This window comes from Zootoca vivipara, chromosome 2, assembly GCF_965207765.1.
Source record: "Zootoca vivipara chromosome 2, rZooViv2.hap1.1, whole genome shotgun sequence".
Taxonomy (NCBI): domain Eukaryota; kingdom Metazoa; phylum Chordata; class Lepidosauria; order Squamata; family Lacertidae; genus Zootoca; species Zootoca vivipara.
In genome coordinates, this window is record NC_142584.1 from 64059137 (window position 1) to 64082767 (window position 23631).

Genomic DNA, 23631 nt, shown 5'->3' on the forward strand with positions numbered 1-23631 from the left:
CATTCGGTTCTGTATTTTTTGATGTGGTTTATGTATTGTTTGTGACTTTTGTAGTTGTGCTATTGCTGTATTGTTTTGATATTCGATTGGAAGCCGCCCAGAGTGGCTGGGGAGACTCAGCCAGATGGGCGGGGTACAAATAAAAAATTATTATTATTATTATTATTATTATTATTATTATTATTATTATTATTATAACATGAAACTGAGCCTTTAGTGTCGTTGTTCCAGTCCTGGGGAGTGTTCTTTCAATAGAGATTCAGCACGCACCTTACAGTTGCTGAAAACTTTGCTTCGCTGCCAGACTCATGTTTTGTAGACCCTTAAGAAAAACAATTTCTGTAATAGATAGCTGGTGGTCCATTTTAAATTTTTATGTGCTTTTTTTAGTTTGTGTGTGTAACAGCTTTGGGTTTTTTAAATATATATATATATAATGGTGGTGTAGAAGTATTTTTAAAACAAACAAACAAACAAACATGAATAAACATAGAGTTTAGCAAAAGTAGCAAGGGCGTACCCACCACGGGGCAAGTTAGGGCAGCTGCCCTACTCTAGAAGCAGGGCTGGTGGGTAGGGGCGGAGCACAGCCCGGCGGAGCGCGAGTTCGCCATTCCCGCCGCGCCGCGCCGCACCCTCCCTCCAGCTCCCCGGCGCGCCCTCAGGCAAGGCCAAGCGCGGCGGGGAACCAGAGAGCGCGGCGCGGTGGGCGGGAACGCCGAACTCGCGCTCCGCTGGGCTGGGCTCCGCCTCCGCCCACCAGCCCTGCTTCTAGGGAGGGGCACAGCCCGGCGGAGCGCGAGTTCGCCGTTCCCGCCCGCCGCGCTGCGCCCTCCCTCCAGCTCCCCGTCGCACCCTCTGGCAAGGCCAAGCGCGGCGGGGAACCAGAGAGCGCGGCACGGCAGGCGGGAACGCTGAACTCGCGCTCCGCTGGGCTGGGCTCCGCCTCCGCCCACCAGCCCTGCTTCTAGGGAGGGGCACAGCCAGGCGGAGCGCGAGTTCGCCGTTCCCGCCCACTTTATGGCCCCTCCCCTTCCGTGCCTTGGCCCCTCCCCTTGCCCCCCCCTAATTTTGATCCTGGGTACGCCCATGAAAAGTAGTATGAAGTAACTACTTATTCATCATGCAAACTCTTATGTGGAAATATTTTGCTCTTCCCCTGATTAGGATTGTTTTAGAGAATGTTTTGGGATTTAAAACACACACACACACACAAATATAAATACCCCTACTGAACAGGAGCACTATGTAAGTACATTGATTTTATTTATTATTATTGTCCATTTCATTTCTATACCGCTTTGTATTTTTAAGGAAAAATCTCAATCTTTGAAGATTAGTTTGAAAAGTGTTGCTTTTTATAGTGATAATGAATGATAAAACAAACACAGCACTGCAAGCATGGCATGAAGGATTTGATGGCTCAGGAGGTAAACCCCACTTCTTAAAAACCAGACTTTGGTGACCAGATCTTGGACTAGATGTGTCAATAGGAAATCAGTATCTGGTTAGATTGTGAAAGAGGGATTAGAGTTGGGAAATTGGGGTGTAAATTTGCTAGAAAGCTAGCAGAAAACTAGGAGATGTGAAATACTGAAAAAGAAGGACAACAGCTTGATGTGATGGTTTGTCATTTCTGGAGCCGATGCCCCAAACCAGGCCGCTCTGAGTGCGTTATTGTGAATAATACGAGAGCCCGACAAGATCTAGAACACAGTCTCAGGAATCACTCCACTGCCTCATCTTGCGCTGGAAATGTAGGGTCACCTGGGATTTCATTGCTCCACCCTCTCAGCAGCCCTTATGATAGGAAACAGGAAGAAACTGCTGGTGGGTTGGGAAATGGCACCTGTTAGAGGGACCTGACTCATGCATACTACTTGCACTACTTCTCCTTTGTTAAATGACTAATCTAAAATAAGAAATTTAAAATCCTGTAATATAAACAAGGGATAGGCTGAGGAGAGGGGGAGAATATTCAATTGTGCAAATGGAAATCCTTCCACTAATGGAATAATTGACTTTGTGGCACACTGGATTCCACCTACAGTATAGCAGTGATGGCAAAACTTGGACCTCCAGCTGTTTTGGGACTACAATTCCCATCATCCCTGGCAACTGCTCCTGTTAGCTAGGGATGATGGGAGTTGTAGTCCAAAAACAGCTGGGGGGGCAAGTTTGGCCACCACTGACCTATAGGCATAGCTGTCAAGTTTTCCCTTTTCTTGCGAGGAAGCCTATTCAGCATAAGGGAATTTCCCTTTAAAAAAGGGAGAACTTGACAGCTATGCATATAGGGTAAAGGTAAAGGGACCCCTGACAATTAATTCCAATCGTGAATGATTGGAAGAAATTTTTCAGAACCAATTGCCGTTGTTTCTCTTTCTTTCCTCTCTATTACCTGGTCCACAAAGAATGAATGTTAGCCCTTATAACAAGAGAAAGGCAAGTAAATAAATGTACTTAAGTAACATGTAATCTAAGTACAATAAGGTGTAAAGTTAATTCAACATAGGAGATTAAAGTATGAGTTCTTTTCTTTCTTTCTTTCTTTCTTTCTTTCTTTCTTTTTCTTTCTTTCTTTCTTTCTTTGCTCTCTTTTTTGTCTGTGCTGAGATATGCTTTCTTGTATAAATACCATGTCAAAGGCCATGAAAACAAAAGAATCCCCTAATCAAGTGTTGGGAAATAAAGTAATGAGCCCAAGTGACTGAAAGAAGCTGTAATATAGCTAAATCAATACTTATTTATGAGGAAAAAGCAACCAATATCTTAGCAGCTGGAATTCTATTGAATAATCAATATCTGATTGCAGTTGGACCTTGCGAGAGGCAGAGGCCTCATTTGCACTGTGCATTTGAGGCAGTATCATACCACTTTAAATAGCTATGACTCCCCCCAAAGAATCTTGGGAACTGTAGTTTGTTAAGGGTGCTGAGAATGGTTAGGGGACCACTATTCCTCTTACAGAACTGAAATTACCAACATAGTTTTACAATCAATTCCCCTATCTGGGAACGTAGGCTGCCATCCTATGCCCACTTATTTGGGAGTCAGTCCCATTGTATTTAATTGGTCTTACTTCTCTGAATAGATATGTATAGGATTGCACTGTTATTTTTATTTTTATTTACCAATAAAACCTGGTTAACTTAATTGGGATATTGAAGAACAGGTGTAAAATCTATTCTAGGCTTCCTTTCCTTCCATCATTCATTAGTAACTCTTTGTCATCTGTGATGGGAGCTTGTGTGTCTCTTTGTGTGGAGGGGGGGTGCACTTCTTTGAACTTTATTTAGAATTGATTTGCTACATTTGTTGGGCTGTTACTGACAAACTGTGCGCAACTGTTCCCTGTTAAGAAATCCCTCAACTGAACAGAGGAAAGAGATATTGTATATATCACAGCAGTGTTAATTAAGTGAGTAATATTGACCCTAGTCATGTAATACAAAGCAATAGGACTGACTGAAGTGTGTGTGTTTCTTTGTAGACAGTTTCAAAATTGCAACAGTATTTTAATTTCTAAAAACCTCTAAAGTTCATAAAACTGTTAGTTTTGAAAAATCCGTTCTCTGTCTGTCTGTCTCTGTCCCTCTCTCACACACATGTCCAGGGCCGTCTTAAGCCCACCCAGCGCCCTGGCGCTAGGTCCCTCCAGCGCCCCCCTCCAGCGCCTCTCCAAGGGCCCAGGAGTGCCAAGCAGACCACGGCAGCAGCGAGAGGCCACCTCCGAGGACTCCACGCTGCACCTCGTTCTCGTTTCCCCAGCGCTGGGTTCCACTCAGTCAAGCTTCGCCACCAGCGCGCGCACCGCGGGACCAGCAAGAAGGAGCGCAGTCCTGGCCAGATCGCCGGAACCCTGTGCTCTCTTGGCGCCCTTCCAGCGCCCTCCAGTGCCCGGCGCCGTGGTTCTCCGCGCCACTAGCCTCTATGGCTAGGATGGGCCTGCACATGTCCCCTCAAAGCTTCTGTTCAACAAACTTTACGAACTGCTATTTTCTGAGTTAGATTAATGACAACAGTATCAACTGTCCTGGCCTTCAGAAGCCTAAATTGATAGCAAAAGTATAGCAAAATGTTCAAAAATAAGGGGCCTAGAAGTCACTCATCTCACTCTGGAAACACATTCCCTTAATTGCAGATATTTACAGGTATGCTGTGCCTCTCCAGTACAGACAGTGGTACTGTACCTTGGTTATCAAACTTAATCTGTTCTGGAAGTTTGTTCCAAAACCAAAGCATTCCAAAACCAAGGCACACTTTCCCATTGAAAGTAATGCAAAACGAATTAATCCGTTCCAGACTTTTCAAAACAATCCCTAAAACAGCAATTTAACATGAATTTTACTATCTAACGAGACCATTGATCCATAAAATGAAAGCAGCAATCAATGTACTGTACTATAAAATAAATAAGACAGTACTGTAGATGATTAAAAAAAAAAATTCTTACCTGCACTGATGATCATTGTTTGGATGGGGGGCTTTTATCCATTTCCGCAGTCACACAATCAATCAATCAATCAATCAGTGGCTGAACTGGGCTCCACACAGTCACCAAAAAAAATTAACCGAAAAAGCCTCAAAAACAAAAACACAAAATAAATAGCGCCAAAAAAACAACACACAAAACAAAAGCGCCAAACTTAATCAGTTCCAGAAGTCCATTTGACTTCCAAAACCAATGCACAGCTTCTGATTGGTGCAGGTGCCCCGGAAACAATAGCCGACAGCCGCATCGGATGTTTGGCTTTTTAAAAACGTTCGAAAATTGGAACACTTACTTCCAGGTTTTTGAAGTTTGAGAACCAAGGCATTTGAGAACCAAGGTACCACTGTACTTTTTTTAAAAAAACATTTTTATTAGATTTTCCCATTTAAATACCTAATCCATCTTCCAATTATACAAATTATAAAAATATATAAATATCAATTAAACATTTCCCCAAATCTTCTGCCAAATTATACAAATTTATCGACTTCCCATGCTTCAGACTCAGAAGGCCTCTAGCCCTCTTTTTACGCTGCAATTCTGTACTTCTTCTTCTTCTTCTTTGGCGATCTACTAGTACTCCACTGTACTTCTTCTTTGGCAATCTACTAGTGAAAGAAAGGCCAGACACCTTATGGTTACTACGTATTCTAGTGCTTAGCTGGCTCAGTACAGTATGGGCCCTGCATTGAAAGCAGCCCAACACAAATTTGCTTCCTGTGGGTAGTGGACAGAAATAATCAGTGGATGGGGCATACAACAATTACATCATTGTTTTATATTTATAATTATTTATGTTTTCCAGAGATCCTTGAAACCATTATGCTGGTGCAAATTCTGTCTTTTCATGAGTGGGAACGAGGGATGGATAGTTCAATCTATTTCTGTTCCATGTGAGTGTTGCATGCATACAGTCACAAGTCTGTTCTGTCCTGTTTTCTGCAGATTTCACACAAAAGTCACAGGAAAATTGTACATATTATGTACGCACGTCTGCTCCAAATTCAGGTTTTGTGTGCATTTCTCTAAATATATAATTTTTGAATGCTTTTCTATGTACTTCCTTTCCCCAAATACACTTTCCCTCCCTCCAAAATCGACACCATTTTGTATGCATTTTTGGAACCGAAAGTGCATCACTGAATTTTAGAGACGCATGCGATACAATTAAATCTGGGAACTGCAGATTAGGTTGATTTGCTTTAAAATGTGGACTGAACAAAGTTATCCTCCATCCTTTGTGAGGATCCAGCACACAATACTTCATTTTCCAGGACCAGAAATTTCTTCCCTTGGCCAGCAGCAACACAAGACTCGGCGGCTATTCTTTTCCAGCAGCTTAATGAACAGCTGTTTAACTTAATGGCCAATATGTGAAGTCTATCTCTAGTAATGGAATTAGAAGCAGACAAATAGTTGCTCCTGAAGAATGAATGACGGGCCTTTAGAAAAGGACATCTGAAGGTCAAGGATTCAATTCTGGTTTATATAGCAGGATGTTTTATTATCCACATGACTGATGTCATTATTATTTTTTTAAAAATTAAATAGCTGCTTTGTTTTTCAATTGTTTCTTGGTAAGAGATAATAAGTGGCTTTGGTCAACTGAACTCCGCACAACAGTATTGCTTTTTATTTTTATCCTGGTGGTAATCTTGGTAGGGTTCCAGGATGGGTGTCCATACGTAGGAACTGCAGTTGAATTCATTCGGAGGTGCACACCAGCAACTTTGAAATATTGGGTTAAATGAAATAAAACTTATCCACACTTCCATTGTTTTCCCCTGGGAAAAGTGCTCTTTAGCACACAATTGGGGGAAAATGGCAATTGGGTTTTCTTGTCGATTAATAATAATAATAATAATAATAATAATAATAATTTATTATTTATACCCCGCCCATCTGGCCGGGTTCCCCCAGCCACTCTGGGCGGCTTCCAACAAAACAGAAATTCTAAAATACAGAAATCCATCAAACATTAAAATACAGAAATCCATCAAACATTAAAAGCTTCCCTAAACAGGGCTGCCTTGAGATGCCTTCTAAAGGTCTGGTAATTGTTGTTCTCTTTGACCTCTAGTGGGAGGGCATTCCACAGGGTGGGTGCCACTACCGAGAAGGCCCTCTGCCTGGTTCCCTGTAACTTTGTTCTGATCTAGAGCTAACAAGCAGGTCTCCCTTAGGAATGGAGTGGGCCAAGGGGGAAACCACTCAGATCTGTGCCCAAAAAGGCGGGAAACTGCTCTGACCTGTGCTGACAAGCGGAAGTGTGGATGAGCCCTTACAATAGTTGGCATTTACTCAGAGTAGTCCCATGGAAAGTAACAGACATGACAGGTGTCAGTCCTACAGCCACTCTCTCTTACCTGAGAGTACGCCCCATTGAACTCAATGGGACTTATGTTTGAAAACAGGTGTTTGGGTTGCGTTGTACGTTAGGGGCCTACTAATTTCAATGGGTCTGCTCTGAATAGTAGACTGCCACCCGCTGATCTTGAAAATCCTGAGGAGCTTCATTCTGAATAAGAAATAGCTTTTTAATAATTTGAACTTGATTCCTAGTAGCTGAGTCTCTGGTTATCTTTGGCCACAAAACCAGTTTGAATCCCATTTGAAGAGTATGCAATAGGTTAGCTTTATATTTATATGGCGATTTCAGTTACCCCCTTCTAGTGCCTACTGACTGGTCAAGGAGGCTTGCAACGATTAAAATTCATGCCATGAAATAGAATAAAAAGACAATAAAAACAAAATGTATTGAAAATACATCAAAATATTGGGCCCACATTGATTTTCTGTTTCCGACCTTCAGAGTGCAGAAATAAAATTCAGATTGTCCCAGTCCATTTAGAACACAGGAAAGACCCTAGAAGATCTAAATGAAAACATTATTATGTAGGCTTGTATGAGGCTTCACAAAATTTTCTCCACTTCACATTGTAGGGGAAAGTTATTTTTCAGTGGGTTGAAGGGGGTGCATGCACTTTAATATATTCTGCTCACAGAGCAATGATTTGCAGGCCAAGTACTATCCAGTGGGATTAACCTTAGGAGTGGCCTGTAGTATGAGTCATTAGAGATTCTCATGGGAATCACAGCTGTGTTAGGGTTCTGGAAACAGCGCACGGTCTGGACAGTTGGACAGCCCTTCAAGAGTATAAATGCTTCTTTGTTTTATCCTCATAATCATCTCCTGATTGCTGGGAGGAGCCCCTTCAGCCTTTCTCATCAGATTCCTTCCCACAGTAGTAATATTATCTTTCCAAGGAATATTAGTAAGTGAGAAACAAATGTAAACAGCATATTTAACTAGCAACCAAGGGCTGTTTTATTAATTGCTGTGCTCTTATTGTTCAGGAGCAGCAAGGATAAAGGATGCAGAAGGAGTCCAGTTGAAATGTGGGCCTTCTTCTACTCAGGAGGAAGGGGAGTTTTTAGGTTAGAACTAGGCATCAGAGCAAGCACTGGGCTGCCACCCAAATAACAGCCCCATGCCTCTTTACCCTCTCTTCCCATAATGTCTAGCTTGAGATTCTCCGAATGGGAAGGTCATGAAGGTCATCATGCTGCAGACTTCCCAGAAGAACCCTGCTGAATCAGGCGAAAGGCCCATTTACCCCAGAATCCTCTTTTCACAGTTGCCTACGAGGTGCCTTCAGCACTCTTCACACTTGTATTTTCCTGCAACTGGCATTTAGTGGCGTACTGCCGCCGACAATGCAGGTGGAACAGAACCGTTGTGGCTAGTAGCCATTGGTAGCCTTTTCTTCCATGGGTTTGTCTAATCCTCTTTTAAAGCCACCCAAATTGGCGGCCATCATTGCCTTTTGAGAGAGCAAACCCCATAGTTTAAACAATATGCTCCATTCACTCAAATAATGGCTACACACACACACACACACACCATCAATTTAAAGCACATGACACACCCCCTTCAAAACAATCCTGTGAAGTGTAGTTTGTTAAGGGCACTGGGAATTTATTTGTGTGAGGAAGAAGCTACATTTCCCAGCATTTTTGTGAGGGAAGTAATGTGTTTTAGATGTGCTTTTAAATGGATGGTGTGTGTGCAGCCAGTTTGTTCACTGTTAACGTATAGGATGGTATTCTGCTCTGTGGGTTTACACAATGGCACTGCATGATACATTGATAGGCATTGTGTTGTATGACAAACATCTGCTCCCAAACAGTTGATAGTAGTAGAAAGAGAGCACCGACTCCATCAAGATTCCTCGCAGGTTTAAAATGTGACACACACTTACACAGCTTGCCGATTCAGGGGCACAACTTGTTTTTGCAGCCTGTGGAAATGTTGTCTAACTCCCAGACTAAAAATTAAGAGCTGTGGGATAACAACTACGCCATGAAAATGTCCTAGCTTATTAAAGACTTGAAGATGATAGCATGCTTTTAATGTTTCACGTAAGTCATTTGGGATTTGAAGAACTTTCAGCGCTTGCAGAGAAGTCAGAATAAATGCTTACATGGGTAAGGGGGGGGGGGAGAGGGAGACAACAATGCTGAATTAAATTTCCTGAGCATGGCATTCCTACATGTTGCTCCGTTCCAAACTGGGTAGGGTGGGGGGACAACATCAGCTTTGTTCATGAGCATACGCTTTTGACATTTTTTCCCCCTTCTTGAAGCCTGTGAATTATTAATGAACTAATTTCTCTTTATAGTTCAATCTTTGGAGATTTAAAATGCTCACTCAAATGCATCGAGAAGGGAAATGCTTCAGCTCCAATCAGCTCCTGTCTTCAGGAGAGATGTTGGCCTTGAGGTATCTTGGAGTCTTTGAAAACCATCTTTTATTCAACCGGGAATTTTTGATGGCTTGGAGGTGTAGTCTGTTAATTCTACCTAATGCCATGTTTATGTTCGGGCCATTTTTCAATCATTATGAGTTCTTGCCCTCTTTTTTTTTTTTTTAACTTTGCTCGTGAGCTAAATGCATTTTCCTTTCCTTTTCCCCAACCCTTTAAGTCGCCACAATTTAAACTAACATTATATTTCAGAATGTTTGAGATCCTGGCCTGAGAACCACAATCTTTTGGCTGCTTTCTTTTTTGCAATAGTGATCAAATCAGAGACATCACAGCAAACTATAGCCTGAACAGTCACTGTAGCCAGAAATCAAATTCCACGCATTATAGGACTAAGAAAGTAATGGCAGGGGGAAGAGTGAGCATGTTTTTGGACTACAGCTCTCATCATTCCTGGCCATTGGTCATGCCGAATGGGGCTGAAGCTGGGGAAAGCTGATCTAGACATTTGTGCCCAACAAAGAAATATTAACTGTCCAATAGAAAGGAAATACAATTGGTAAGGAAATAAAAGAGCCACTTGCCAACCATTTTGATACCCTTGAACATTTTTGATCCTGTTCTCTGTCCACTTGTAGATGAGTATGCTGAATTTCACCTATTCCACAATATTTATAGAGACATTATGTGGAATCCAATGTAGTGCTAAGACCAGGCATCCCCAAACTTCGGCCCTCCAGATGTTTTGGACTACAATTCCCATCTTCCCCGACCATTGGTCCTGTTAGCTAGGGATTATGGGAGTTGTAGGCCAAAACATCTGGAGAGCCCCAGTTAGGGGATGCCTGACTAAGACAATTGTTCAAGTAGTGCGAATATGTCTGCTTCCACAACAGAACACTCTCCCCCTTCACTTCCCTCCCTTCCCCAAGCACCCCCTAATTCTGTTCTAGAGATTCTCCCAATCCTTTGGAGCAGGGTGAGTGTGGGGTGGGGGTGGGGTGGGGTGGGGGGTGGGAGAGAATGTCCCATTGCACAATTGGAAATCCTTGCCCTGATGGAACTTGTTAGTAGAATATCGCCCAATAGATTTATATAAAACCATTCTTGTTTTTTTAATATATATTAATACTTTTCCTTTTTTTAAAAAAAACCCCAACCTCTGGGATTAACGCTGCCACAATCATAATGATCTGTTTGCTTACTGCTGCTGCTGTTTTTAATGGCTTTAGCGCTGAGCTGACATTTTTAGGAAGAATGATCTCTGCAACTCTTCACAATATGGGTTGAAAGCTACAAAACCACATTTTACCAAAGGCCTCATGCTTGCCTCGTGTGCATGAAATTAAAGCACTATACAATGCAGCAACATGGTTTGATCTTTTCTTTCCCTTGCTTGAAAAACATGCCAAAAAAGAAAAGAAAAGAAGCTAAGCCAGAATTAAATACAAGCCACTGGAGGGTATGGAAATATGCATGCATTCAAATTTGAAAATGTTCCTAAATGAAGCTATATGATAAAATTGTATTTCTTTATCAGAAACATTTAAATAGGAAGAACTACAAGAGGCAATAGCCTCATTAAGAAAACAAACTTGGATGGAGGCAGAATTTCCGCTAACGGCGGGGGAGGGGGTTCAGTAAGAAACAAATCTGGGATATATTTTATAATAGATGCATTGCTTATTCCTTATTATGGAGGCTATTTACATGAAAAGCATCAGTTCAAATCACTTTTCCCCTTTTTTCCTGGCTTTACTTAGTGCAACTCAACAGGGCCAAAAAGGGGGGGAAATGATTCCCCGTCATTTACTTTAGAGTATGTAGGAGAAGAATCTGAACTGAAGCCATGCAAATACCTGTAAAATTAGCACAATAAAGATATTACTCAGAGAAAGGGAATTGTTTCTAGATAGGATCTGTATATGAATTTTCCCTGAGGCATCAACAGCTCTTTAACACAAAGAAAATATACTGAAACAGAAAACGGGAATGAGCTACATACCCACCACCATGAAAAACCAGAATGCTTTTTTCCTGGGAGAAAGGTATTTCTTAATTTAAAAATTATTGATGATAGCTCAGAAATCCACATACTTTTGCTTGAGAAACTATCAGGGAAAAGGGTTGAGAGTAGGGAAGCATATTCATCATAATAGAAACAGAAGTGATTAAAAAAAATCTGTCTTAAATCATTCCAGTCCACCATCACCACCCCTTTTGAGGGCCAGTCAGGCTATGATGAAAGGTTCTGACTGTCTTGCAAATGTTCCAGGTTCAGAGATACTTTGCTGTGGAGGCACTTGCATGGCGAGGCCCTACGACCACCCTATCCCATGAGGTGCAAATAACTAGACAACACACAGCATATTGGGTTTTGGGGATCAAATAAAGGCACAACTTTATTGGTTACTGATGTGAATGGTTTGACCATAAGCATTGAGCATATGTCACTCTCTTCTGCCCGCTGGGAGTGTTTCTAAGGGTGAGGCCAACGGGGGGAGACGTCCTATGACCTACGTTAAATCGGAGCGTTCCTCCAAGCGGTCCCCTGTGGAGGAGTGGTATGGCCTGAGACGCTGTGCCAACCCGCAAAGCTGCCCGCCTAAAGATGGCAAACAGACTTTTTTTTAAAAAAACAAAAAACTTGCTAAGGTAGCAGAGCCTATTGAGAAGATGAGTAACTCACACCATTTGAGAACCAACCCTTTAGATTAATTGTTCATAGGGGTGAGGGGAATCTATTGTCGGTCTATTATTTTCCATATAATTAATATACATAATTAAAATTTGTATACACGTCGTTTCATGTAACAGCAATGATGCACATAGCATACATTCAGTTTCTGGTTTAGTCAGCAAACCATAAATTATAAAATACAGAGATAGTGTCCATATCACATTCCTGTCAACATGTTCCTTCCCACCATAAAAGAAATGAATCTTTGAGGTCCATATTTTTCAGCTGTCTAACGTGTTAATTTCTTCATTAAACTGATTTGCCATATTTGTCTGTACCAGTCCTCCATTAAGTCATTACTCATTACTTCCCAGTGTTTTATTTGCCAGTTCTTTATTATCACGAATTTAGAAATATAAAACACAAATCTTTTGCAGGAGTGTGATTGGGAGGGAATGAATGGCGTGTGCCCATGCATGTACACACACAACTCTGGAACTTTTTTACTAGCACAGAAGTGTTGATGAGCACCAGGACAATGGACAGATCTTCCATGCCCTGATTATTACATGCAACGCTTTCAAGTTTTTATATTCTTTGTGACATATCAGCATAGTGTGTGGAAGGAGGGGGCATACAATCGAAAACCTTGATAATGTCATGTTCCAAGTTGGGGGGCGGCGACTTCTAAACATGTTCAGCCAAATGTGCCTAGAAGCCCTCTTAAGATCTTCCTTCCTACGTGGGGAGGTTGGAGGTGGAATGATTGGGACACTGAAAGTAGGGCCTGCTCCCTTTACACATTTTATGGCCACCCACAATAACGTCTCTTACATAATGCAAGAAGGAAGCCTGCTTCCTGACGATTTATAAGTAACACCAAAACCTAAGAATAGGCACCATTGCTGCCTCCGTCTCCTGTTGCTTCAACAACAGAATATTCGTTTCACTTTCTTGGGAAATTTTAAGGCCCAACATACACCTTATTACTGTATTATTATTTTAAGAAAAAGGAAGTAAGGAAGGTGGTTCTGGAGTTGTTGGTGATGGCATTAATTTATCTCCTTTTAGTGGTGTATTTGTACTTTCAGGACAAAGAAAAGGAGGGAAGCAGGAGAAGGACAAAATCTGTGTTGTGAAGGAGCTTCTTTTTGGGATAAGGAGAGTATGAATGTAGTAAATTTATTAGAGTGATGGTTAAATATGTTTTTGTCAGGGTAAAACAATTGAAATTAATCAAAATGACCAAGTTAGGTCAATTAATTTCAGTGGGTCTATTCTGAGTAAAATGTAGCTGAATACTACCCATAGTCTTTAAGTTGTCACAAAACTCTGCTGGTTTTGCTACAACAAACTAATATGGCTACCTTCCTGGAACTTATTGCTACAGAAAGCATTTTTTTAAAAAAGTATGTGATTAAAAAAAAAATCCACAACCAAAATGAGGAAAAACATGTCTCTGGAAAAGCAAACGATTACTCTTAAAACAATGTGAGGCCAACAGTAAAAAGTCCCATTACTAGATTATGTGTATTTCTTTAATGGCTGTTTCTAGTCTCAGAGGTAACAAAGTTGTCATGTGATGCAGTAGGTTGCCATGGCAATAATCTGTAATTGTGCAGAAAATCCACTGAACTAGTATGCAAGTCCTTAGTGTATTGGATGGAAAGAGGAATCAAGCCTGTATAAGCCACGAATTGATATTGTGAAGCTGCACTGAGATAAGTTAGCCCTGTTAAGCCACAGCACATTTTATGTAGTTACCTTCCTCTATTCTTCTGGTTTTATGGTTCCCACACCTCTCTGTCTTTCTCGCTCTTTGGAGGAGAACTGCATTGTTTCTCTTTTAAACGTTTTCCAGAAGTAAAAGAATCATTTCGGGGAAAAACACAAGCGCATTAGAATAAAGAGAAAGAAATGCCTTTTGGACTTGAACTGGTTGGCATCCTCATTGGCAGAATGCACAGGCTCTGGCTTCCAAAATGGTCTGTTTACACACAGAGATGAGGCACACGCATGTAATTTTGTCCCCACTTCAGCACCAGATTAAGGGCACTTAAAGTTGAAATCATATACCCACTTATCTGGGAGTAATCCTCATTTGATTCAGTGGGCCTTAATTCAGAATATACAGGCATAGGTTTGCACTGAAGATCTGTTGTGATGATCAGTGGGTATACGTTCACTTAGCTCTCTGTTGTACTGTGGCAAATGCCATTGGGGGGGAGGCCAAAGTGAAGTTTACTTAAAGTAGGTGGTGTTGAACATTGCTAGCCATTATAGGTGCTGTTCTAGTGGTTGTAACTTGGCAACCACATACACTCATGTAAACATACCCATTTGGTGGCCTGCCAAACACAGCATCTCTAACTCAAACCAGACCCATGGTGAAGAAAATGAGAGTGTGGAGGCCACAATTCAGCACAGAGTTATTTGTGTTTTATACCCAGTGAAGTCAATAGGCATGAGCACACTCAACTCTGTGTTGAATATTCCTGCATAGATTTTCATGCACTGGAGCTCACTTCATCAGAAGTTGAATCTCTGTTGGGTTATGGCCAAAATATAGGTTGGTCTTAATTATTTGAAAGTAGGGTTGTGCTGTGGGTTAAACCACAGAGCAGAAAATTGTGCAGAAAATCCACTGAACTAGTATGCAAGTCCTTAGTGTATTGGATGGAAAGAGGAATCAAGCCTGTATAAGCCACGAATTGATATTGTGAAGCTGCACTGAGATAAGTTAGCCCTGTTAAGCCACAGCACATTTTATGTAGTTACCTTCCTCTATTCTTCTGGTTTTATGGTTCCCACACCTCTCTGTCTTTCTCGCTCTTTGGAGGAGAACTGCATTGTTTCTCTTTTAAACGTTTTCCAGAAGTAAAAGAATCATTTCGGGGAAAAACACAAGCGCATTAGAATAAAGAGAAAGAAATGCCTTTTGGACTTGAACTGGTTGGCATCCTCATTGGCAGAATGCACAGGCTCTGGCTTCCAAAATGGTCTGTTTACACACAGAGATGAGGCACACGCATGTAATTTTGGCCCCACTTCAGCACCAGATTAAGGGCACTTAAAGTTGAAATCATATACCCACTTATCTGGGAGTAATCCTCATTTGATTCAGTGGGCCTTAATTCAGAATATACAGGCATAGGTTTGCACTGAAGATCTGTTGTGATGATCAGTGGGTATACGTTCACTTAGCTCTCTGTTGTACTGTGGCAAATGCCATTGGGGGGGAGGCCAAAGTGAAGTTTACTTAAAGTAGGTGGTGTTGAACATTGCTAGCCATTATAGGTGCTGTTCTAGTGGTTGTAACTTGGCAACCACATACACTCATGTAAACATACCCATTTGGTGGCCTGCCAAACACAGCATCTCTAACTCAAACCAGACCCATGGTGAAGAAAATGAGAGTGTGGAGGCCACAATTCAGCACAGAGTTATTTGTGTTTTATACCCAGTGAAGTCAATAGGCATGAGCACACTCAACTCTGTGTTGAATATTCCTGCATAGATTTTCATGCACTGGAGCTCACTTCATCAGAAGTTGAATCTCTGTTGGGTTATGGCCAAAATATAGGTTGGTCTTAATTATTTGAAAGTAGGGTTGTGCTGTGGGTTAAACCACAGAGCCTAGGGCTTGCCGATCAGAAGGTCGGCGGTTCGAATCCCCATGACGGGGTGAGCTCCCGTTACTCGGTCCCAGCTCCTGCCAACCTAGCTGTTTGAAAGCACATCAAAGTGCAAGTAGATGAATAGGTATCGCTACTTGGGAAGGTAAACGGCGTTTCCGTGCGCTGCTCTGGTTCACCAGAAGTGGCTTTGTCATGCTGGCCACATGACCTGGAAGCTGTACGCCTGCTCCCTCGGCCAATAATGCGAGATGAGCGCCGCAACCCCAGAGTCGGTCATGACTGGACCTGTTGGTCAGGGGCCCCTTTACCTTTACCTTTACCTTTACTTTTGTTGTTGTTTAGTCGTTTAGTCGTGTCCGACTCTTCGTGACCCCATGGACCATAGCACGCCAGGCACTTCTGTCTTCCACTGCCTCCCACAGTTTGTTCAGACTCATGTTCGTAGCTTCGAGAACACTGTCCAACCATCTCATCCTCTGTCGTCCCCTTCTCCTAGTGCCCTCAATCTTTCCCAACATCAGGGTCTTTTCCAAGGATTCTTCTCTTCTCATGAGGTGGCCAAAGTATTGGAGCCTCAGCTTCACGATCTGTCCTTCCAGGGAGCACTCAGGGCTGATTTCCTTAAGAATGGATAGGTTTGATCTTCTTGCAGTCCATGGGACTCTCAAGAGTCTCCTCCAGCACCATAATTCAAAAGCATCAATTCTTCCGCGATCAGCCTTCTTTATGGTCCAGCTCTCACTTCCATACATCACTACTGACCTTTACCTTTAGGGTTGTTTTTATTTTTTAAAAAGAAGCAGTTTCTTTGATTCTGTGCAGTGGATTACCTCTATTAGTGGGAGTTTGGACTGGATGTAGTACCTTTTAGCTCCATGATTCTAAGGATCATGCAAGCCCAGTTGCCATAACATATCAGTGATCAACACTGATCAACACTGTACATGTTAGAGAGGGAGATCTGACATCACATTTCCCCTTCTCGTGACCTCTGGAGCTTCAAATGCCCTGGCTCAACTGACATCGGAGCTCTGATTTCAGTAGGACAAAAAAAAGTGTTTGTGTGTGTGTGTTTTAATTGTTTGGAGGCATGCTGAGGAAACATCAGAGTAAGACCAGGAAACTGCTTGCATCTGAAGGATGGCTTTAAAGGAATATTCATGCCGAATCCATGGTCACTAGCCACAATGGCTTTGCTCTGCCTTCACTGAATGCCACCTACATGAAGGGAGAATGGTGTAGCACTCAGGTCCTGCTTGGGAGCTTTGGTTGGCCACCTATGAGAACATGATGATGGACAGGATGCGCCATTGGAATTTAGACATGCTCAAGAGCAAGTGTAAATCTCTCCCTCCCTTTTAAAATGGTTTCAGAATGTTAAAACTAGACAGCATTGGGAGGAATGCAAGGTTGTTCCTCCACCGTTGCTACTGCCCTGTTGGCAAGAGCCTGCCAGGGCACTGGATGTGGCAATTGAACTGCATTCAGTTTCACCACCACCACCTTAGCTATGTAGCCTGAGAGCTCATCAATGAACGTCACGGCAATAAAAATTCCTTGCCTGAATCCCTGCTGTGAAGGAAGTTAAAATTCAGATAACAGTTAATGTTTAATGTCATGAAGTGAGTTATTTTTTTAAAAAAAAACTATGCATTAGGACAGGATGTTGTTGTTGTTGTCATATTTTAAACATCACTATGTATTTATTTCCTTTGATTTATTACCCCCTCATCTTGATCCCAGGGCAGGTTACAGCCAAACAACAACATAAAACAGAGCCGGTCAGCCCCAATTGAAACATAAATAATATTCTTTTAGAAATCACAACACAGAAGCTGATACGCTCAAATAGCAACTGGTCATTTATCTACCCTCTTCCAAAAGACTGAGCAAAGAGGTGCATCTTTAAAGCAGCACTGAAAACCAGGCCAAGCCAAGCCAAGGGCACCTCTGAGGGACAGGGTATTGTTGAACTTCCATCAGCCCCAGCCAACATCAGGGATGATGGAAGTTGGGGGTCCAGTAACATCTGGAAGTCAACAGTTCCCCATCCCTGCATTAAGAGAAGCATATTGGTTGCAAAGACAAACTGATAGTGGAATAAATTGCAGAGTCGCCTTCCTTCCTTAGAGAGAAGTCCTACATTCCTACATGTGAATGATACTGTACATCAACTTTATTGAAGCTAAGAAATTCTGGGTTTCATCTTTGCCTGGATAGGAGACTGCCCAAGAATCCTTTGTGTATGCTGCCTTAAATTCCATAATGGAAGGAAGGTGGCATATAAACATTAGTAAACATGAATGAAATATTCGTTTGTTTGTTTATATTCCATATACATATAAAACAAAACTTAAAGTGGTTTACAAAAAGATTTTAAAAATCGAGAAAAAGTTACAAACGATACTTTAAAACATAATAAAGTTAAGATACTAAAACAGATTAAAATTCACCTCAACATGCTAAGCCTCTGGGCAGACTTGCCTAAAAAAAAGAATGTTTTTAGCAGGCGCCAAAAAGAGTATGGTGAAGATGCCTGTTTGATATCAAATATGCAAAACTGTAACACATTGAGTCATAATATTAACCCACCTAGCCCAGTATTGACTGGCAGCAGCACTTGCTGCAGAAGATGCAATGGAGCATCTTTTAGAATACAGGTTATGAAGGTTCTCTTGTGCTATACTAACTATGCTGTTAGTATAAAACAAGGGAGGGAGCACGACCCTGAGCTCCTTTGAGGAATAAAAATATAACAAATGTAACAAAGAATATCTAAATAAAGAAAGAGCTGGCTGAAATGCTTTGACAGAAATGGGTGGGGAAACTGACACGGAGTCTGGTCCGCATTATTCCTGGCCCCAGGACAAGAGGGGTGGGAATCATTCATTAGTTTCAATTGTACAAAATGAGAGAGATGAACATATGGTAATCAGATAATCCAGGGAACTAAGGCTTCAGCAAAATGTTTATATAATGTATTTTTGAAAATCTGTAAGCTAAAGTAATGCAGTGACATACTTCTGAATAGCTATCTCCATGTGTTATGTTTGTGGATACGTCCCATTCTTTGGAACATCTGGTTTTAACAAGTTGAGTTAAGTCCCCCTCGAAACCTCTGAGTTCTATATGCTTTAATTTATCTCCGTTTTTAATGAAAGCAAAAATCACATTTACAAGCAATTGTTGAAGCCGTGGAGACAACTTCTGTTCTCAGTCAGCAACAGGGGTGGAAGCCTGCAAAATAGTTTTTGAGCTGCCTTCCTCTTATTTCCAACATAACCAGTGGTTGCCAACCATTACCTTGCCAGTTCAGTCTGGATGGCTGACCTAAGTATTGTGGGGCAAGTCAGGGAGAGTCTTCCTTTGGGGCCTTCCCTAATGACAAATAACTCATTGCATAAAAATGTGCACTCTCTCTTTGTTTCCGTTCATATTCATGAAAATATCACGCATTAACCTTCAAGCCTGAAAAGTCGTATGCCCCAATAACTCTCTGTCACTGTTGCCTTAACTCTAAACACATTGAGGGTGTGTTTACACCACAGTGTCATTTCATTCTTATAAGAGTTTAACTGCTATGATTTCCCCAGTAAATCCTAGGAATTGTAGTTTGGTGCCTGAAAATTCTGTCAGAGATCCCTACAGCTCTTCACATAAAATAGCTCCTAGGAATCCCTACTGCAAATGACAATTAAAATGAGTTTAAATCCATAATATAGATGTCAATGCACTTCATTCATGTTCACAGCATTGGGTGTGTACAGTGCAGATTAAAATTTCTTTGCCAATTTTACACATCACCTGGGAAGACAGGCGAACTAATGCCAGTGTACTGGAAGAAGCAAAGATCACCAGTGTTGAAGCAATGATTCCTCTACATCAACTTCGTTGGACTGATTATGTTGTTTGGATGCCTGATTATCATCTTCCAAAGCAACTACTCTATTCTGAACTTAAAAATGGAAAGCGTAATGCTGGTGGTCAACAAAAGAGGTTTAAAGACACTCGAGGCAAATCTAAAAAAATGTAGTATAAACACCGACAACTGCGAAACACTGGCCTGTGAGTGCTCTAATTGGAGAACAGCCTTTACCAAAGGTGCCATGGGCTTTGAAGATGCTCAAACTCAGGATGAAAGGGAGAAACGTGTTAAGAGGAGGCACACTTGGCAAACCCTCAGCGTGATCAACTCCCACCTGGAAATCTATGTCCCCACTGTGGAAGGACGTGTGGATCCAGAATTGGCCTCCACAGTCACTTATGTTTGTTTATGGAAGACAATTTTACTTGGCCACGAGTGATTGCCAAAGAAGAAAGAATATTTCTTTGGACTTTGGAGTATTGGACCCTAATTAGCTACTGCGGGCAGCCTGCAAAACAACAGTCACCATGACCTCAACCTTAACAGCCACACTGGCAAAGAAAATGTGTATGCCACTGTCTGATAAGGAATGACCGCTATTCTTTCAAGAGCTCTGGGGCTTTAATGGGTTCTTAATGAATTATGTACCCTCCCCTTCTCTCTCACCTACCTTAATGAGTAGGATTTTAGCTCTACTTTTCACTAAGTGAGTTTGCTAGAGTTGGGTTGTTGCACATCATGTGGAATGCCTGTGTGACTTAGAATCAATCCATAACTTTTGCAGCCAACCAGAGATCATTGAAAGTACTTCAGGATAGCATCTTCTCTACATAGGTCCCATCATGGGTTTTATGCAGACTGAGACCCAACACTCAAGACTGAGACTCAACATAAGCCCTGCCCACTACTCTTTTCCTATTCCTGGGATGTTGCAGTAGGAAGAAGCAATGGTAGGTGACACGTGACTGCCTCCACTGGACACTGAACATAGGCAGGCATGACAAACGCCATGACAAATTGGTGGAGCAAGCTTTTTGCATGCACATCCCAGGTTCGATCCACAGCATCTCCAGGCAGATCTGGCAAAGACTCTGGCAAAGGTCTGAAAGTCTGGAGAGCCATTGCCAGTGTTAATTCAGGAAGGCAGTCTAGACAATGCTGAACTAGGTGAACAAACTTAGTATAATGCAGTTTCCTATACTCTTGTGGGAAAAGTGATGGAAGCTGATATGTGTCATTTTATTTATTTGCCTATTGTTTTTTGTTTTGGGAGATGGGATGAGCATGTCAGGAAGAGTTTACATCTTCATCCTTGACTTCTGCAACAACCTAGCATTTTTAGAATCTGGTCTATAGAAGCAATGCTAGAATGTTATCAACTGTTTACTTTTTGGTTGGGAGATAATGGAGAATAAAAGTTTCATGGAAAAGGACATCACCAGCAGCCTATGTTATTCCTTATCATTTTAAGATATACAAGATTAAATATGAAGCAGAATTAGGCCAAGGGCCAGTGAAGGATCTTTTTTTTTTTTGCTTTGTAAATTCTTTTACTTTAGCGACCTTCTTTGCTGCCTCTGCATGCACATAAATGGTTTGTGGTTGTTTTGTTTTTAGTTACCAACAGGAATTTTTTTGTAGCTGCTCCTCTGTGAAACAGGTCCAAGAATGTGCCAGAGATTATTAGCATGTGAGACGTTACACATAGAATACCAACTGTTTGTAAGTACGCGCAGCGGTTCCTCTTAAACTTTTCTGTGTTGCCATTTGTAATTATATAACATTACCACAATACCCCCAATGCTTAGAATAGAGGCTACCAAGGGAATAGTGTGAATACCGCACTACAATTATTTAGCTCGAAAGGCAATTGAAAAAGGGTTGAGTGTGACTGCAGCAGAGGGGAAAAGCTCGATTTTAATGACTTCTATTAATGTGATTTTAAACATTGTTTCCAGTACAGTAACATCACATGCACTGTAAGACATTTGTTTCCTTGAAGGTAATATTGAAAATAGGAGCTGTTTGAATGTTTTCCAAGGTTCAGATACAATAAACAATGCAATGCCTCTCCAGTGCAACACAAGCTAATGAAGTGCATCAGATTTTCCCCCTACTTGTGACAGTCTCCCACCCCCTCCGCCCATATATTGCCAAGTTTAGCTCAAGGACTTCAGTTAGTGGTGTGCTGCAGAATACTGGAATGACTGCGCCAACATTTGACGTATGATAAACACCTCAATTCCTCGCCACCGCCACCACTGCTGCCGCTGGGCCAGCAGTAAAGCCAATTTAGTTGTGAGAGGGAAGAAGGGTGGATGGGTGCAGAAAAGGCAAGGAATGAGGAGGTGTTCATATTAAAAACCGAGACGGTGGAGAAATCACAGAATTATAATCACCTCATTGGGGAGATAAGCACCATTAGTCACCAAGGTCTGTATCCAACCCAGGAATTATGAAATTATGTTCAACAACTACTTGTGCTGCTATGGTGAAGCGTCTGGATTGCAGTCCCAATGTTTGTACTGATCAGACCCCATTTCACGACATTGCTCGAGGACCTAAAGTAGCCATAGGAGATGTTTTAAATAAAAACAGAACCAAATAATTCCCAACAGACCTTCAGTGACTTAGCCAGCCCAAATCCAGATATCTGCTCTAAATTTTATTTATTTATTAAATTTATATTGGGCTGCCAAAAGTACCAGGATTTCAAAAGCGGAATTGACATCCGAGGGGCAGCGCTTTGTCCTGGATCTTAGGCAAGTCAATAAAAAATATTGCATGGTTTTGGCATTTTTGTGAAAGAAAAAAAAAGCTCAACAACTAATTTTGGGGTGTCCTGGTTTTTACTTTTTGAAATATGGCAACCCTGATTTATAGCCCATCCTTATTCCTAAAAAAGCCCAGGGCACCAAACCCCCTAACAATGAAAAATGTCCAAAAAAACAATTCCAGTAGATGCAGACAGGGAAAGAGCTCTACATAAAAGGCTTGTTGGCAAAGGAAGGTCTTCAGTAGGTGCTCAAAAGACAACAGATTTGGCGCCTGTCCAATGTTCAATGGGACAGAATTCCAAGGGGAATTCCAAATTTTGAGATAACTGCCAGCAATATGCTTCATTTCTTTCTTTCTGTTAAAAGTCTCCCCTGCCTTTCTGTGCAAGGCTCCCAAGAGTGGCTTACAAAAAGTAATCCAAGTAAAACAAGCAATTAAGAATAAAACTGACAATTCAAAACAGTAGTATAGGAATACCAGTCAAATGAACTGACCCCAGCCCTTCCTAAAGACGACTTTTCCAAGAATGGTGCTAATGTATCCCATATTTTAAGACATGCACACACTTGATATTTTGGGTTAGATGAACACTTGTTAAAATGCTACCGCAATGATGCCCCTCTTGGAGAGTTGAGGCTGTTGCTCAGCCTTTGCCAACCTTTTGCTTTGGACTACAACTCCCATCGGCCGCAGCCAGCATGGCAGATGGGAGTTGTAGACCCAAACATCTGGAGGGTGCCAGATTTGTAAAAGCTGCTGTCATTAAACATTTCATCTGATTTTTTTTAAAAAGGAACTTTGTTACATAGAAGTGGGCTTTGTGCATAGATTGTAGGAAAAAGTACTGCAAAATGTTTGCTGTCCCCCTTCTCCCTACCCTCCTTGTTTGGATTTCTGCCATCATTTCAGGCAAACAGGCCATTTGCATAAATGTCTAGGGCATGAAAATATCCACTCTCGTATCTTCCCTGTCCGAGCTTAATTGTTGTTTCCAATCAATCCCAGTTCCACTCCAGGGGCCATTCAGGTGTTCTTCAAGTGAAACAATGAGGCCGATTATGCTCGTGTTAGTTGGAAGAAAGCATAATTGACCAATACTATGTTTATGCATACGTTTAGGACTGGTGTCTCTTTAACATTGGGGATCCTTTCTGCCCTGGTAGCAGGCTGCAATACAGTAGCATAGCACTTGCTGTTTCCTGTCCTTATCTCACCAAGTTCCTATTTTTATTTCACCTACAGGCATAGGCAACCTTGACTCTCCAGATGTTTTGGAACTACAACTCCCATGATCCCTGACCACCGGCCCTGTTAGCTAGGGATCATGGGAGTTGTAGTTCCAAAACATCTGGCGAGCCAAGGTTGCCTATGCCTGACCTACACAGATTTTTAATGGGGACTCCACAGAG